General features: G+C 44.5%; 1 protein-coding gene across 1 annotated transcript in view; it reads right to left on the reverse strand.

The window, feature by feature from the left end:
• Nucleotides 1–7473, reverse strand: part of USP6NL (USP6 N-terminal like) — a 193689-nt gene extending 186216 nt beyond the window's left edge. The window contains exon 1 of the mRNA XM_054726458.1: nucleotides 7307–7473. The gene's annotated coding sequence lies outside the window, so the exon portion shown is untranslated. The remainder of the gene's footprint in view (nucleotides 1–7306) is intronic.
• Between the last annotated feature and the right edge of the window lie 11836 nt (nucleotides 7474–19309).

The raw sequence follows: 19309 nt of genomic DNA on the forward strand, positions 1-19309 counted from the left end.
CCTTCTCACCACATGTGGGTTGGACACTTGCCCTTGGAACCTAGCCACCACGTAGTGAGCATGCTCAGGCCACATTTAGGTGTTCAGTCATCAACCACCAGACATGTGAGCAAACCTTCAAACAATACTAGACTCAGCCTTCAAGCAGACCTACTTGAAAGCTAATGAAGCAGAGGTGAACACTGCCCAATCTGCGGGTTTATAAGAGGGTAAAAATGTTTTCATCATTGAAGTCATTGAGGTGTGAGACAATTTTTTCGGTGCCACAGTGCCCAGAACAAGTTCAGGGCAATAAAAAAGAAACACCACTGCTACATGCAACAACATAGCTGAATCTCACTGATACAATACAATGTTGAATGAAAGAAGCCAGACATAAGATACTACATACTATATGATACCATTCTGATAAAAACTAGAAAATGCAAAACTAGTCTATGGTGACAGAAAATTGAGTAATTGTTACCTGAGGTAGGAGAGGAAGGTAGTATAATTGGGAAGGAGTATGACAGAGCCTCCTGGGGTGGCAAAAATGTCCAATATATTGAAGTGGGTATGATTATATACACTTAATTACATTTATAAAAATTCTTTAAGGTATACATTTAAGATTAGTACACATTTCTATATGTATAATATACCTTCATTTAAAAAAGGGAGAGAAGGGGGACACAAAGACCTAACAATATAATAAGGAATTACCAACTAAAGAGATAACAGGAATCCAGAATGCAGAGCACAGCATTTTACTCCTGGAATTGTTTGCCTAATCAAAACAGGTGCCTGAAAAGCTAAAATGCACTTAAGCAGACTTACAGGCTAGGCTAAGAAGACAAAATATCAGAGTACAAGATCCACCAAAGGAACTACCCGCTGCTTTAAAATGAGACCTTAAAAAGCTGAATCCCAGAAGAATGGACAGCCCATAAGTAAACTAAACTAACTCCTTGTACAGACTCTCCCCAAAAAAAATCTTTTTGGATAAAGGTGATCCTAAGTGTCTGGCAAAATTCTTATTAAATCTATAATTACTTAGAAATACTTTTTCAAATACAATAAACAGTACATAACCATAGGTAAGCAGGCACATAAGGAGATTAGCTCCTCTCAGAATAACAGACCACAAAACAAACAAACAAAAAACCTATAGAATTCTGGGCTAGAGATGCCATGCTTACTCTGTCCAAAGAGATATGTGCAAAGCTTGAAATTTTTTAAAAATATATTTTTTATTGATTTCACAGAAGAAAGGAGAGGGAGAGACAGAAGCATCAATGATGAGAGAGAATCATCGATGGACTGCCTCCTGCATGCCCCACAGTGAGGATCAAGCCTGCAACCTAGATAAGTACCCTGATGGGGAATCAAACCATGACCTCCTGTTTCATAGGTTGATGCTCAACCACTGAGCCATGCAGGCAGGCAGAGCTTGAAATTTTTGACAGGAAATTAGAAACTATTAAAGTGGTATAGCAGATTTTTAAAACATCAAATTGAAATTTAGGGTGAAAAATACAATAAACAAAATGAAGAACCCAGACAATACATGTAAGTACAGATTAGACAAGATGAGGATGAATTTAGTAAACTGGAAGATAGGCCAGGATAAAATATCCACAACAAAAAAGAAACAAAAGAATGGAAAATATAGAAGACAAGTGAAATACATAGAGGATTCAATGAGATCCAACACTGAATATAATTGACACCCTAGAAGGATAGATCTGGGGAAGAAGCAATATTTTAAGAGATGATGATTGAGAACTATAAAAAACTGGTGAAATACATCAAGTCACAGCATCAAAAGGTATTTTTATCCCAAGAGAGAAAAGAAAATAGAGAAAATCATCTGAAATCAGAAGATAAAAAGAAATTCCTTAAAACAGTCTGACAAAGAAACAAATTATAAACAAGAAAGTAATAAATTGCAGCTGACTTCTCAATAGAACTAAAGTCAAACACTTTAGAATAATCTCTTCTCCAAAAATAACACATAAGTATACGTATTTATATATCTCCAATCTAGAATTTTATACCTAGCTAAATGTATCTTTCAAGAATGTAGGTGAACTAAAAACATCCTCAGACAAACAAAAAGTTTGAAAATCTGTCAATACTAATCCTCTTTAAAGAAAATACTAAAAGCACTCTTCAGGCAGAAGAAAAACTATTCCAAATGAAAGGCCAGTAATGAAAAAAGGAATTTAAAAAAATACAGTAAGTCTAATTGAATAATAACAGCATAAAACAATAGAAAAACTTATTTGGGGGTTAAGTATACATATATGTATGTATGCATATCTATATAATAAAAGCCCAAGCAACCATTACGGCGGAACGACCAGAATAACCAGTTGCTATGATGCGCACTGACCACCAGGGAGCAGACGCTCAACACAGGAGCTGCCCCCTGGTGGTCAGTGCGCTCCCACAGGGAGAGCAAGGCTCAGTCAGAAGCCGGGCTCATGGCTGGCGAGTGCAGCAGCAGTGGCAGGAGCCTCTCCCACCTCTGCGGCAGCGCTAAGGAGCAGTGAGCCAAGCAGTAAGGAGCAGTGAGCAGGTGGGCGGTAAGGAGTGAAGGATCCCAGACTGTGAGAGGGATGTAGGCCGAGGGGTCCTGGACTGCGAGAGGGCACATGCCGGGCTGAGGCCCCCCCCCACCCCCAGTGCACAAATTTCGTGCACCGGGCCTCTAGTATACATATATGCACTTAAAAACATGGTAACAACGAAATAGGTAATAAAAGGAAATTGGCTTTAATGTTTTTATCTGCATTAAGGAATGCATTATCTGAAAAAAGGGTGAAAGTTTCTATTGATATTGCACTGTGATAATTCAAGAATACATATTAGAATTTCTTAGACAAACACTGAAAGAATAGTAATACACACACACACACACACACACACACACACACACACACATATATATATAATCCCAAGCTAATAAAAAATGAGGAAGTGAAATAATTATTTTTTAAAAATCAACCCAAAACAAAACTATAACGAGAAAAAAAGAACATGGAACAGGTTGAGACAAATAGATTTTTTTAAATATTTTTTATTGATTTCAGAGAAGAAGGAAGAGGAAGAGACAGAAACAACAATAATGAGAGAGAATAATTGATTGGCTGCCTCCTGCACGCCCTGCACTGGGGATCGAGCCTGAAACCCAGGCATGTGCCCTAACCAGGAATCAAACCGTGACCTCCTAGTTTATAGGTCGATGCTCAAACACTGAACCACAATGGCTGGGCAGATTATTTTTAATTTTAAACATTAATGTCAGTAGTCATTGTATGCCACTTCATTAATTTTTATAACAAGCATTGGCAAAATACACAGAAATATCTAGCCCACACACAAATACCTAACCTTAATTTCAACTTCCCCATCTATTTGATTTTTTTACATTGTGACTAACTTTTCAAAACCTTCTTTTCTTATGTTACCACAGATAGGCAATTGAACATTAAAATGTCCAAAAAAGAAACAGGAATAAAAAGCCCGAAGAACTAACTGGCTTATAAATATTGCATTAATTCTATAATAAAATATTAATTTGCCTTTACTGATCTATATAACATTGCTAACTGAAATTCACACATAAAGAAGCTTAAAATTGATATCCTTTCACTTATTTCATGAAAAACATTACTCTAATATTTTTAATTCACTTGATAATTCAGTGAAAGGAAAATTCCAGGATAAAATTGTACCTTTTTCTACACTCATCAATGTTAGCAAGACACAGGTGCAACTTGTACATCTACCAGAGAATAATTAATGTCTTTAGAACCAAAAACACTTAAGCAAGCAAGACATGAAACTCCAGTCATTCCTGATCTTCCTAGAAGCAAATTAAACTCCTGCCATTTACTAATTTTATTTTTATTTTTTTAGGGTAGATTGGTATTATTATTTTGTGAATAGATATTCTAAATAAGGTAGTCTAAGCTCTTCTAAGGGAAAATGACATCAAGGTTAAATCAAAATACGATACTGACATCAGTATATAATACACTGATATCAGATGATAGTATCTCTGTAAGGATATTAAAGAATCTTTTATTTAACATCTAATTCCAGTTTTAGAGATATAAAAACTAACAAGTAGCAGTGCCACAGTTGACAGTAGACTCCAAAGTGTGCAGAGAGTCATTTCCAGGTCTAGCGCAGTTAGAGTCCACTAGATTGACGGCCTTCCCATAATTGCTATGGAACAAGATGATAAGAGTATGGTGCCAAGAGCCTTCTCTATACAACTAACAGTGGTTGCTTCCGTACCCTGTAAGGCACTAACTAATAAACACACATTCTTATCTAACCTTCTCAACAGTCTCTTCAAGGAGTGTGTACATGCCCTTCTCTCATCCTCAAAGGGTCCACCCACCCATTTCCCCTTTTCAACTAGCATATCCTCCTCATCCTTCAAGTCTTACAAGTCACTTCCTCAGGATAGCTTGTCCTGACACCTCCAAATCAAGTTAGGTTCCCTACCTACATGTTTCAAAACTCCCTACACTTTACTTCTAAATTTCAAAAGACTTATGCACACTCTTGCTAAAAACAAGGTACCTAACTCAAGGTTTTGGGGTACATTAAAGGCACTCAAGAAATATCTGTTCAATAAACAAACTTAAATTTATGTTCCCCAATTTTACCAAAAAAACCCACAAATTTGAAATGTAAATTAATCGCATGAAGCGAAATAGCCTGGAAATGGCACAGACCAGTTGAGAAACCAAGTGTTTACGACTCTTAATTCCCCTGCTCTATTCCCACATACTATAATGAAGTGTGCTAGAAGGCAGAATTCTTTCAGATTAATATTATCTTTGCATTGACTTCCACTGTAAAAATTGAGACAGTTTTTAAAGGGGAAAAATATCTCTAAACATAAGTAAGTCACATCTAAGAAGGCAATATGCCTTCCAAAAATCACACTGAAGGGACAAATTATAACTTTCAGGTAATAAACAATCCGAGTATTGTTTATAACAATATCACTGCACTAAAACAAAACAACAACAATTAAAGTAAAATTGCAAACATAAACCACAAAATGTTAATCTCTTGTCTCTTCCTCTCTACCTGAAGCAGAGAGAAAGTACTGTTGCTAAATCTTTTGCCAGCTTCAAACTGTCTTTTCATCCCTAGCACTTTGGTAAGCAAAATAATTTTGTTTTTAATCTGCCACTAGCTTGAATTTACTGGCCTCTTTTTCACCCATTTCCACTGGCTACAAAACGTAACAGTAACTTGACATAGATAAGCACATGTTGGCAAAGACTGGCCAGTGCAACCTCTCCTTGGCACTGGAGGCCCAGCCCAGTCTGGATCCACATGCCAGGAAGTTGCCGTGGTTCCCTATGATGCTAAAGGCTGACCAGTCCATTAACAGATGGTGCCAAAGCTGTCACTTCCACCCACTGACTTGTTTAACCAAGGGCAGTTGTCCTTACCGGGAGCTATTTCATGTCAAAACACTGTTCACACTGGTAATGGGATAACCTTACCAAAAACAAGTTACAAGAGAGGCTGACAGTCCAGTTAAAACCAGTAAGGAGGCACCAACACCAAGACTTAAGGTTTGGCACACCACGCTCTTTGAATGCCTTTGTGACAACTCAAAGGAATTTCTGTTAACTCGGGCGACCTGTACTTGAAATTAAAGACTATGGTTTTCCTTTAAAAACTAATTTCTACTCTTGTTAGTATAATTTTTTTTCTTTTAACATATTTCAATTGCCTCTGTAGCTAATACAACAAAGGATTAACATCCATTTTGAGTAATAAACTAGTCTATCTTGACAAACTTTTTTATAAAAAGAGAAGCAAACTCAAATATTTTTTTTTAACTTTCGGGTCTGATGGAGTGAGAAATAAAACCAAATAAACCACCCTGGACGATGGGGCTCAGTTGGTTATCCCCTACACCAAAAAGTCCCTGGGTTCGATTCCCAGTCAGGGCACATACCCAGGATGCGGGTCGGGTGCCTAAGGAAGGGAACCAACCCATGCCCGCCTCTCTGCCTCTCTGTCTCTCTCTCCTCCTTCCCTCCCTCCCTCAGGTCCTCCCTCTTCCTCTAAAATCAATGGAAACATATCCTTGGGTGAGGATTAAGAAAAAAGAAAGAAAAAAGGCAAATAAACCATTGTTTACTTGATGCTGGCTAATTTTAATTCTCATTAAGGTGACTTCATGAAAGAAAAAAGGTACCCTGATTTCCCTCCAACAGAACTTCCCTGAGATTCAACATATGAGTTGACCAAGGTGATCTTGAAAGTCCTATCGAACTTCTCTGAGCTACAAAATATTAAATATCTATCCCAAAGACTTAATTCTCCTTAGAGATGGATGAATAGAGAACTGAATATATTCCAGCCAACGAAATATTCAAGATCGTGTGTCCCCACTTTTCTTTTCCATTTGTGTCACATTTTCCCAATGACTGGGTACTGACAATTCAAAAATCTTTCCCAGCCACAGAAGGGGACTCCTGTAACTCCTGTCCAAGTCTACTGACGAGGAAGCATCTGTAAATTAAAACGGGAAGGGGGACGGGGGAGCGGAGGTCCATCTTCAATGTACAGAAACGTCCACGGGCGGATTCATACTCCTCGCATTTTCTGGCCCTGAAACACCTGCGAGGAACCATTCTCACGCAGGAGCCACGCCACGCCGTCCCGGGGCTGTGAGCCGCAAACCGGTCAGCAAGCTTTTTGCAAAGAGGCACGGATTTCCCGGCTCAGCGAATCCCTCGCCCGCCCCATCCTCCCCTCGCCCGGTGGAAACAAAGTTCCCAGCACCGAGGCGCTCATCTGAATGCACGAAGTTTGCCTCAGTCCTGCCCACTGGGGCTCCGGGGGGCGCAAGTGAAACTTGCAAGGGAGACGCGTCTCCAGGGGCCGAAACTTGCTCAGGGGGCAGCGGGCAGCGGGTCTCCCTCTCGCTCCCCGCGACCCGCTCGCCCGACTCCTTCCACCAGCCCCGTCACCCGCAGCAGGTCGCCCCGCGCCGCCCCCGCAGACCCGCCACGCACGCCCCGACCCGGCGCCCGCCTACCTGTCAATCACACCCGCCGGACCCCACAATCCCGGTTCCAGAGGGGGACAAGGGCGGCCCCACAACGTTTCCGGAGCCCGCCCCCCCGCGAGCGCCCAGGGGCAGCCGCAGCGCGTCCCCCTCCCCCGGGTCCGAGAATGGCGGCGTCCGGCTCCCCGGGGCCAAGTCGGAGTCCCTGCCCCGGAGGAAACCCCCGGGAGACGCCGCGGGCGGTAGGGCGAGGGGACGTGAAGTTACCTCCGGACGGTCCCAGCGGAGGCAACGCGGGGGGCAGAGCAGGGCGTCCCGGTGGCCCAGCAGGTCTCGCGCAGCGGCGGCTACCGCAGTGCCCTCCGCCCCATTGTTTCCCTTCCAGGAGGATCCCCGCGAAGCCGAGCCCGGGAACCAGGAAGTTCCCGGCGCGACACCTCCTGCCGCCGCTATGGAAACGGCCCCGCCCCCAGGGCGGCCAGCCCGGGACCCCGCCTCCGCGCAGCCGCCCCGCCCGCCCGCCCGCCTCACGGGCCGCCGCCGAACCCCGCCGCCGCAGCCACGGCTGCCGCCATCTTGGCGGCCCCTTCCCGGCGGCCGCAGTCGCCCCGCGTTCCCGCCGCCGGGGGCGCGCCCGGCTCACCGCGGCCGCAGAGGGAAGCCCGGCGCTGAGGCTCGGACCCGGGCGCTGAAGGGAGAGGGCGGGGCTGGGGACCCTGGAGGCGCTGCGGGGACGGGCAGCCTTAACCTGCGGTCCGGAGGACGGTCCAGGGACGGCGGGACCAGCGGGAGGTGCACAGAGGAGTCGCCGAGAGCAGGGTCCCTGCGGCCGGATTGCCCGGGCTTTCATTTCTGACGCCCCTGCTCAGCCGCGGTCCCCCCGCAGGTGATGGACTTGGTGCTCTCGGTGCCTCCGTTTCTCTCTCTGGCTGTGGCACGGCGACAGCACCGCCCGTGAGGGCTGTGACCCGGGATGAGCGAAGCGGCATCGTTAGGCAGTGCCCAGGGGTCCTCCGTTTAACAAATGGCATTGCTTCTCACACAATTCGCTTTGCTCTCGTTTTTCAGGTCCGTCACCTAAGTGTTCGAATCAGCACGGCTCTCTCTCAGTGCCAAACCCCATTGCTGCTGTGCCAAACCCCATCGCTACCTACAAGTTCTCAAATGCTCATCCTTTGTCCCGTCTTTCTCTAGGTCAGCTTTCCTCTTTAATTCCATGGAAGTTGTCAAGAGTTTGAATCTCCAGAGCTCCCTTTAAGAGGTGCCAGGAAAAGCTGAGTGATGTAAACCTTCCAACACTGTTTTTGCTGCAGTTAGATGATTTATTGGATAGGAGCTAGAAAAGTGAGGCTGTGTAAACAACTGCAGGGCTTCCTGTCCTTGTTCCAGGAACAGAATGACGAGCTGGCCACTCGGCAGGGTGGCGGTTCCCTCTCTCCTGGCAGGTGAGCCTGACACTAAGAACTGGGTGCTGGGTGCCATGTGGGCAGGAGGGACGAAGGAGGTCACATCTTGGCAAATTTTAAGAACTATACAGAAGATTAAGTCTTAGGTGGTCTCTAAGGCTCCTAGCTCACAAGTGTGATCTTATTTGTACACTTTTAAGGAAATACAAATTTATACTTTATACAAGTGTGATCTTATTTGTACACTTTTAAGGAAATACAAATTTATACTTTACTATAAATACAAATTTATACTTTTTTTTTTCATTCATGTAGGCCAGATTTGTGAAGACTAGTGTTTATTTTTATGATCCTGATCCAAAAATAACATATAACTGTTTGATATATGAATTGAGGTAAAAAAACAAATCAGGAGTGGGAAGACATGGGAAACATTTTCAATATCCAAACACTTCTCCAAGAGGCAGGGGGAGGGGGATTCACCAAAGATCTTATATGAATATATGCATTACCTATGGACACAAATAGGGTGGTGAAGGGTGGTGAAGGCCTGGGGGACGGGAACCTGGTGGTGGTGGGGGGGGCAAATGGAGGGATAAAAGGGGAACATCTGTAATACTCTCAACAGTAAAGATTTAAAAACAAAACGAAACACTTCTCCTATGGAATGCTCTGATTAGCTGTCAGCAAAACGGCTATACTGAACTTCTGAAAAGCAGAGGCCCCACTCACACAGCTTTGTAGTCCCACTGGACCCACAGATTTCTTTGTACGTGGTAGGCCCTCAGTAAATGGTTATTGAAGTAAATTGCCAGGTTGTGGTTCAGCTCTCATCATTTAAGGAGGCCTTGGGAACCACTGAGTCACACAAGAAATGTTACTCAAGGGACATCCCTGCAAACATCATAAACAAGAATCCAAGTGACTAGTTAATAATGAGTTCATGGGAATTTGGATGATCTACACTGGCCACAGGATAATTTGCAAAGTGAAGTAGAAATTTCAGATATGTTTTTTCCATAAATTATACATGTAATTTTTTTAAATTTTATTTTGGACTTCTTCATGAGCACTATTGGTTCAATTTTATACTTCAATAATCACAGCCTGACACTATAGTATTTTTTTAAATACTGATTTCAGAGAGAAAGGGAGAGGAAGAGATAGAAACATCAATGATAAGAGAGACTCATCGATCGGCTGTGTCCTGCAAACCTCCTACTGGGGATAGAGTCCACATTCTGTAATCGTGCCCCAGACCGGAATCAAACCCGGGACCTTTCAGTCTGCAGGCGGACACTCTATCCATTGAGCCAAACCGGCTAGGGCTATAGTATTAAAATTCAGAAATCCCCACATCTTTTCCCAAATCAAAGTGTCATCACTGAGTCATGTCACATCAATATAAAACCTGATTTATTAGGTATAACTTCTGGGGCTTACCATAATTTTTATTGTTAAGCTTCTTAGAAGTATTGTTAAACTATAAACACAGATTTTTATCTTTCTTGTTTACTAAGATATCTCCAGGGTAGTGCTTGACATGTGATAAGCATGCAATTTTACTTATCTGTGGCATTTAATAAATTTTAAGTTTATGTCAATGATTTTAAAGAAAATATAGACTCATTTGTCTAAACCAGAATAGGCAAATTTTTTCTTAAAGGGGAAAGATAGTAAACATAAGAGCAGTCATAGATAGTATGTAAAAGGATGAGTGTGGCAATGTTCCACTAAAAATGTACCTATAGAAATAGGTGGTTTTGACTCACAAGGTCATATATTACCAACCCCTAAATAATTACATTCACACTATGATTATATTTACTCCAACATTAAATGCCAGATATTAAAATACCCTTTAAGTGAAGAAAGGGTAAAATCTTGATGTCAATAAAGCACTGAAAGTGAAAAAAAGAAAACGGGGTGGGGGAGGGAAAGAGAGACATATGGAGTAACAGTTTGTGCTACCAATTAAAATATTTCCCAAATACCAAAAGTTCAAAACTACAACCAGTGCAATACTAGATAGATGGACACTTGCATTTCGCTTTGCAAAAGTTAAATGTTATGCAAATGAAAAGAACTTAAAATGTTGCCAAAAGTAAAAGTATAGGTTTGAATCCCCCACAAGGATGCCATAATAACTAAGTCCAGAAGTACAATTTGTGGTAAGAACATAAAAACAGAGGACATAGAGCAAAAAATTCTACAAAGCAAACCATCCATCTTTCACTCTCATCTTCAGAATATGGATGAAAGGGTAGGTCCTTAGAGTCTCCTGTAAATTGAGACTTCGAAATGTGAATCCATGGCTATCTGAGCCATTTAATTTTTTTAAGAGGGGTAAGCAGATAGTTTCCTAAGGAAGGATTTTTTTTTTTTTTTAATAAAGCTGTGGGAAACCTTGCAGGGCACATTTTCATCCTCACAAGCAGCAGTGCTTTCTGAAATTTCATAAGGAACCAATGCTCCTCCATCTGTAAGGAAAGTCGGTTCCAATGACACTGCCCGTAGTTGTTCTTCATGGTTGGAAAAGAAAAAAAAAACACAAAAAACAGACAACATCTGTGTACTCAGTTTAAGTGGAAAAGTAATGAAGAACCAACAGCCACATCCACACTGTTCATGTTAAAAAGTCATCCTTTGGTTTAAAAGAGAAGTTATTAATTGCAGAGCAAGGAAGACAAGTCCATGGGAAGATTGTGAACCCCATAAAATTGTATGCAAGATGTTGTGTATGCAGTTTGGTGTATGCAGTCTGTTACTTATAGCTATCTGAGTTTGTCTTGTTTATTTGTGGGTGTATTATCTTGTTGTTGTTAATCCTCACCCGAGGATATTTCTCCACCGATTTTTAGAGAGAGTTGAAGGGAGGGGGAGAGACAGAGAGAGAAACATCAATGTGAGAGAGACTCATTGATTGGTTGCCTCCAGCATGCACCCCGACCAGGACCAGACTGAGCCCTCAACTGAGGTACATACCCTTGACTGGAATCAACCCACGACCCTTCAATCTGAGGGTCTATGCTCTGTCCACTGAGCCAAAGCAGCAAAGGTTGGTGTATCACTTTTTCTTTCTTTTTTTTTTTTTCTGTCTCCTTATCTTAAGAATGTATTTGCCATGAAATTGGGAAACTTATCTTCTTCCCTAGTCTACCCCGTGGTCCAGATCGATATCTGATACAGAATCAGCTTCTATAAATAATTGTACAAGGAATGAAGGGAAAGGAGTGGGGAGGAGAAAGGAAGATAAGGAGGAAAGAATGCAGGAAGAAACAAAGGAATACAAATAACCATTTTCGGGGAAAAAATTTTAACTTCTCTCATATACTCAAAAGTATCTGTGACTCAAAAAAAAAAAGCAAAGCAGGAATGACTAGTTTTCAACTACAAAAGCTGCCTCTCATTATCTCCTCTGCCTTTTTGCTCACAAACCACCCTGCTCCTAATTACATACCAAAATGGTATCATGGTTTCCCAAAAATCTATAATGATGCCTTATCATTTGAAAAGTTATCTCCTTATGTTTTTACAGCTTTTGAGAATTTCTTCTGCCTGCTCAACTTATAGCTGAGCACCTCTCCATTTGGCCACTTCTTGGATGTCATGCCATCCTATATAATAAAAGCCTAATATGCAAATAGACCATCACTCCAACACACAAGATGGCTGCCCCCATGTGGTCAAAGATGGCTGCCCCCATGTGGACACAAGATGGCTGCCACAGGTGGCCAACAGGGGAGGGCAGCTGGGAGGGACCAGGCCTGCAAGGGAGGGCAGTTGTGGGCCAGCAGAGGATGGTAGTTGGGGGGGACCCATCCGGCAGAGTAGGGAAGTTGGGGGTGACTGGGCCTGCAGGGAAGGGCAGTTGGGGGAGACCTAGGCCTGCAGGGGAGGGCAGTTAGGGGCAAACAGGCTGGCAGGGGAGTGGTTAGGGGGTGATCAGGCTGGCAGGCAGAAGCGGTTAGGGGCAATCAGGAAGGCAGGCAGGAAAGCAGTTGGGAGCCAGTAGTCCTGGATTGTGAGAGAGAAGTCCGACTGCCTGTTTAGACCCAATCCTACAGGGATCGGGCCTAAACGGGCAGTCGGACATCCCCCAAGTGGTCCCAGATTGGACAGGGTGCAGGCTGGGCTGAGGGACACACACCCCCCATGCACGAATATCGTGCACCGGGCCTCTAGTACTATATAATAAAAGCCTAATATGCAAATAGACCAAACGGCAGAACAACTGGTCGCTATGATGCGCTCAACACAGGAGCTGCTCCCAGCCTGCAGGCTCTAACCTGTGGCGGTGGGGGTGGGGGGCTGGCGAGCGAGCGGCACCAGGCCAGCCAAGGTGGGTGCCAGTGGGGGCCCCCGCCGGTCACCCCACAGATCGGCCCTGATCGCCGGCCAGGCCTAGGGACCCTACCCGTGCACAGATTTTGTGCACCGGGCCTCTATATATAATTTGTCTCATCAAGCAGAGGTGTATTAAAAGGTATTGTAAAGATATTTAAAAATGTGAAGTACAAGTTCAAGGCATTTTTATCTGTTGTGGGGTAATAAAACTTTTGCCTCTGTGTAGATGATTTTAAAATATCTTTTAAACACTTGTGCACATATCTATATAAAGTTGCATGGTAGCAAGTTTTCAAAGATGCCTCCCCTCCACCAGAGAACTATGCCTCCAATATTTACATCCTTTTTTATCATCCTCCTCTTAAATCTAGAACAGCCCTGTGACTTTTGGCCAGAAGAACAGGGAGGGAGTGATGCCAAGTGATTTCTAAGGCTAGATTGTAAGAAGTCTTGCAGCTTCCGCCCAGGTCTCTGGAACACTAAGGCTCCCAGAACTCGGCCACCTCGCTGAAAGAAGCCCCAGCCACATGGAGAGGCCACCTACAGGTGGTCTGAATGAACTTTGCTGAGACCCTGGTAAAAGCCAGCATTGATGGCAAGCCATATGGGTGAACTATCTTGGTGTCCAGCACAGACAAGCCTTCAAATACCTTGAGCCCCAACTATGTGACCCCATGAGAAACCCCAAATGAGAGTGTCTGAAGTGAGCCCAGTCAACCCATGGAACCATGAGAGCAATAACAAATTGCTGTTTTAAACCACTGAGCTTGGAGTGGTTTGTTATCCAACTACAGGTAACTGGAATAAGTTATTAAAAATAAAATGTTAAAGCAATAGTTAGCTACATTTTAGCTAAAATCTTAAAAAAATAAATCACTATAAATATTAACAAATGCTGTATAAGCAGGTCAAATTATAAAAGAACAAGGGGTATATAAATGTCTAATTATTATGTTGTTCACCCGAAACTAATATAATATTGCATGTCAACTGTAATTGGAAAAACATTTTTAAGCCCCCCCCAAAAAAAGTGTCCCCCTTAAAAATAACAAGGTAAACTTTAAGAAATCCTAAGGTATTGTTTTTCACTCCTAAGTTGCTGATTTTTCCTGGTTCTGCTTTGGTGGGGTGATATGCTGGACATTGTGGAACAACACGATGGCCTTAACCTTAAGGTGTCTGCAAATTAAATATACTTGCAATTACATTTGACTTAAATAGGTAAAAAATAAGTCCTCACCACATGCTTTGGCTATAAAAGGAGAGGAGAAGTGGTCACAAGTAGCCTGACTAAAGACCAATGAAGATAAAAAGCAATGAGAAAAAATATTTTAAAAATCCATTCAGCCTCTCTTTTCTATTTGCTAATACTTCATGATAATTGCAGGTCCACAATTCCTAATCTGCAATTTTGAAATCCACCAAGCTCTGAAAACCAAACGTTTTTTCCCCTACGTTTGGCACCTACCTCACTTGGTAGCAAAGGAACTGTCCTTTGGCTGTTTATGGTCTTTACCTTATTTAATATGAACACTCATCCAGTTGCAGAACTGTTAGTGTGTTTGATTACAAGGTCCTGTCCCGGATCCCTTTTAAGCTGCCCCACAACTAACATGCAGTGTATGTGCTGGGTCCCCCTTCTAAAAATCAAAACTTCTGAGTTCCAAAACACTTCTGGTTTCAGACTTGAAGCAGACTTTATTGCAGACCTGAAGTAGACATTTTTGTGCAGGGGGAAGGGAGTAAGTGTGGAGTCACCGAACCCTCTCTGTATTCACAAAGCCTGCATTCAAATTCCCACTCTGCTGCTTGCCACCTCTGAGACCTGGGTTAGTAAGTCACACTCTGCCTCAGTATATATTTTTATTCATTTTAGAGAGGAAGGGAGAGAGAGGTAGACACATAAATGATGGAGAGAGAATCATTTATCGGCTGCCTCCTGCATGCCCCACACAGGGAGCCCACAACGGGGACATGTGCCCTGACCGGGAATCAAACTTTGACCTACTAGTTCACAGCTTGACGCTCAACCACTGAGCCACGCTGGCCAGCCTTTATAGAGTTCTTAAGAGAACTAAATGAAATTATGTGTGTCAAATCTTTAGTTCAATGACTAGTAATAAACACTCAATAAATGTTAACTCTTTTGTACTATTATTAAAATGTAAGCTTTGCCCTAATCGGTTTGGTTCAGTGGATAGAGCGTCGGCCTGCGGACTCAAGGGTCCCAGGTTCAATTCCGGTCAAGGGCATGTACCTTGGTTGCGGGCACATCCCCAGTGGGGAGTGTGCAGGAGGCAGCTGATCAATGTTTCTCTCTCATCGATGTTTCTAACACTCTGTCCCTCTCCCTTCCTCTCTGTAAAATTCAATAAAATATATTTTTAAAAAAGAAAAAAAAAGTAAGCTTTTGTGAATTCAATAAAACTAATATCTCACTTATGGTTCAGTGAGGAAAAAGGAAACTACTCGGTTATGACCAGCAGAAAGGTGTTTAATATAGGGAATCCGATGCATGTAAAGTCTTTGGAAGGAGAAGATGAGTGAAGGTTGAAAAGGGACCACCACTGACTCTCGGGTTGTGCCTCATCAGCGAGGACATCAGGAAGCTGCGGCACCCAGTATCAGAAACTGCAGGAAATGGCAGAAATCACTGCCAGTGTCACAGCTGCCTTGCAGCTTAGAAGCTGGTAACTGCCAGGGCGTTCTGGGGAGACCGGCTTCACTGTAAAAACTGATATCTGTCAAACCCTCATGTCAAGCGCTGTGCTGGAGGAAGAATGACACGCTCCTTATGCTGTCCAAACCCCATGAGTGCATCTCACTGGCAGAACCTACACCTTATCAAAATTGTGTGCAAGTGCAACCCCCGTGACACAGAAAATAACCAACACAAGTAATTTAATAATGTAAGTTCCATGTGTAAAACAGTGAGATAGGAACTGCAGCATAGAGGGGAGCAGTGGTGTGCCCAGAGCTGCACAAGTAGAGCAGTGAGACTCAGGTCTCCACACCCACCCTGTGTGTGTTTCTTCATGCCAGTGTGTCCTATTTAAGCATCTGAGTTCTACTGGACTCCCAAATCCTCATGCCATTTACATGATTATATACCTAACTAGAGGCCCGGTGCATGAAATTCGTGCATAGGGTTGTGTGTCCCTCAGGCCAACCTGCATCCTCTCCAATCTGGGACCCCTCGAGGGATGTCCGACTGCCCGTTTAGGCCCGATCCCACTGGGATCGGGCCTAAACGGGCAGTCGGACATCCCTCTCACAATCCAGGACTGCTGGCTCCCAAGTGCTCACCTGCCTGCCTTCCTGATTGCCCCTGCTTCTGCCTGCCAGCCTGATCACCCCCTAACCACTCCCCTGCCAGCCTGATTGATGCCTAACTGCTCCCCTGCCAGCCTGATTGCCCCTAACTGCCCTCCCCTGACAGACTGGTCACCCCTAACTGCCATCCCCTGCAGGCCTGGTCACCCCCAAATGCCCTCCCCTCCAGGCATGGTCACCCCCAACTGCCCTCCCCTACAGGCCTGGTCACCCCCAACTGCTCTCCCCTGCAGGCCTGGGTCCCCGCCCCCCCACCCGACTGCCCTTCCCTGCAGGCCCAGTTGGCCCCAACTTCCCTCCTCTGCCAGCCTGGTCACCCCGAACTGCCATCCCCTGCAGGGTTGATCGCCCCCAACTGCCCTCCCTTGCAGGCCTGGTCCCTCCCAACTGCCCTCCCCTGCTGGCCATCTTGTGGTGGCCATCTTGTGTCCACATGGGGGCAAGCATCTTTGACCACATGGGGGCAGCCATCTTGTGTGTTGGAGTGACAGTCAATTTGCATATTACTCTTTTATTAGATAGGATGTTTTTCTTTAAGTGGGCTCACATTTCTACTTAGATCAATTTAAAGAAGAAATTTTTGCAACACAATCTAAATTATAATGCACATCATTTAAAGTGGAAAACAGGTGTCCTGAAAAATAAACAAAAGATATAAGTAAAAATGAACGCACTGAAAATGAAACAATGGTATTAAAACCACTTTCATAGCATTGCCCACAGAGAGCTCTGAGCCTGGAGCCTGATCTCTCTTCATGTATGTTAGAGATATTAAACATAGTAACAGCTAACATCCTAGCACAAAATTGAGACTTTCACTGATGCAGTCACAGGGACTAGAAGGTGACAAAAATCTCTGAAAAGAAATTAAATTTCTCCCTATGTGAGGCAATGTTATTTAAAGCCTTTCCCATCTGACCTACCATCATTAAAACACATCCCACACTTTGGGTAACACTGATTTCTGCCACATCATTTTGAAAGTTTAGTTGAGAATCAGTATTTACTAATTCAATTTTTTAAAACTCTTGATAGCTGAGTATTAAATGCATGTCAGTATGTTTTGCTCCTATTGACTCATTCATATATTTTGTTGAAATGAAATTCATATAATATAAAATGAACTATTTTAAAGTAAACAATTCAGCCTGGCCCCTATGGGTCAGTTGGTTGAGCATTGTCCCATGCATCAAAAGGTCCCAGGTTTGATTTTCAGTCAGGGCACATGCCTGGGTGTGGGCTCAATCCCCAGTAGGGAGTGTGTGAGAGGCAGCCGATCGATGTTTTTTTCATTGATGTTTCTCTCTCTCTCCCTCTCCCTTCCTCTCTCTAAAATAAATTTAAATAATATTTAAAATAAAATAAACAATTCAGTAGCACTTAGTGCATTCACAGTGTTGTAAACTCAATGTTCATCACCCCAAAAAGAAATTATGTACCTGGTAAGCAGTTACTCTCCATTTCCTCTCCCCCCTCTCCCCCCCCTCCAGCAGGGGCAAACACTAATCTCCTGTCTGCTTAGCATAATGTTTTCGAGGTTTACCCATGTTGTAGCATGAACCAGTACTACCTTCCTTTTTATAGCTGCATTAGTGGCCTGGTGCACGAAATTCATGCACGGAGGGGAGGGGGGGTTCCCTCAGCCTAGCATGCACCCTCTTGCACTATGGGACCACTGGCTCCTAACCACTCACCTGCCTGCCTGCCTGCCTGATCACCCCTAAATGCCTCTGCCTGCCTGCCTGATTGTCCCTAACCCCTCTGCCTACCTGCCTGATTGCCCCCAACTGCCTCTGCCTGCCTGATCACCCTTAACTGCCCTCCCCTACTGGCCTGATCTTGCCCCCAACAGCCCTCCCCTGCTGACCTGATCTCGCCCCCACCTGCCCTCCTCTGCCTGCCTGGTTGCCCTCAACTGCCCTCCCCTGCCTGCCTGTTCTCACCCCCAACTGCCCTCCCCTGCTGACCTGATCTCGCCCCCACCTGCCCTCCTCTGCCTGCCTGGTTGCCCTCAACTGCCCTCCCCTGCCTGCCTGTTCTCACCCCCAACTGCCCTCCCCTGCTGACCTGATCTCGCCCCCACCTGCCCTCCTCTGCCTGCCTGGTTGCCCCCAACTGCCCTCTCCTGCCTGCCTGATCTCACCCACAACTGCCCTCCCCTGCTGGCCTGATTTTGCCCCCAACTGCTCTCCCCTGCTGACCTGATAACCCCTAACTGCCTCTGCCTGCCTGATTGCCCCTAACTGCCCTCCCCTGACGGCCTAATCTCGCTCCCAACTACCACCATGACTTTGTCTGGAAGGAAGTTGGACGTCTGGAAGATGGGCAGTCGACCCGGTCTAATTAGCATATTACCCTTTTATTAGTATAGATAGATTATATAGGATAGGATTGCTTAAATGGGGAGGGAGGAGCCTTTTTGAGCAGAAGGAGATGCTCTTGGCAAACAAAAATACATAATCCGTATATCTGGACTGATAGCCAGCCATATGCACTATACTGCCAAACCAGTCATTAAAAAATTGAACCACTTTCTTACACCTTACACCAAACAGCTGTTGCCCTTAAAATCCCTCCTCAGCCCCCACCTTAGGTTCTGCCTTTGCAGTTCACCCAGATTAGGTTCTGATTGGTCAGTTTCTATGCCAGGCAGCGACAGAAGCTCCACCTCTTAAGCAACCATTGGCTCCTCGCAGTTCACCCAGATTTAGTTCTGATTGGTAGGTTTCTATGCCAGTTAGCATATCCAGGCCTATCTCTGGGCCTGATCAGAGAGGCAGGGCTGATCAGCAGCCCCCACGGAGGCCCAGAGAGAAACACAGGGGAGGTGCTGATGAAGCCCGGAGAGAAAGAGAGAGGCAATGGCTGATCAACAGCTGCCATGGAGGCTGCGGATTAGACCCTGCCTCTCTCTCCAGGCCTCTCTCTGGGCCTGATTCACAGCCCCCTCAGCAGTCAGTGCTGGGTTGCCATGTCTGCAGCGGTGGCAGTCAGTGTTGGGTCGCCATGGCAACCCAGCACTGACTGCAGGACTGACTTCCGGTGTTTGGTCGAGCCTTCGGTCAGTTGTTATGGACCCTGGGTTTTTATATATTAGGATAATATTCCACTGTATGGATATGCCACATTTGTTCACCCATTCAATCATTGATTGACTTTTGGGTCGTCTCCACTTTTTGGCTTC

This window comes from Eptesicus fuscus, chromosome 2 (genome assembly GCF_027574615.1).
Source record: "Eptesicus fuscus isolate TK198812 chromosome 2, DD_ASM_mEF_20220401, whole genome shotgun sequence".
Lineage (NCBI taxonomy): Eukaryota > Metazoa > Chordata > Mammalia > Chiroptera > Vespertilionidae > Eptesicus > Eptesicus fuscus.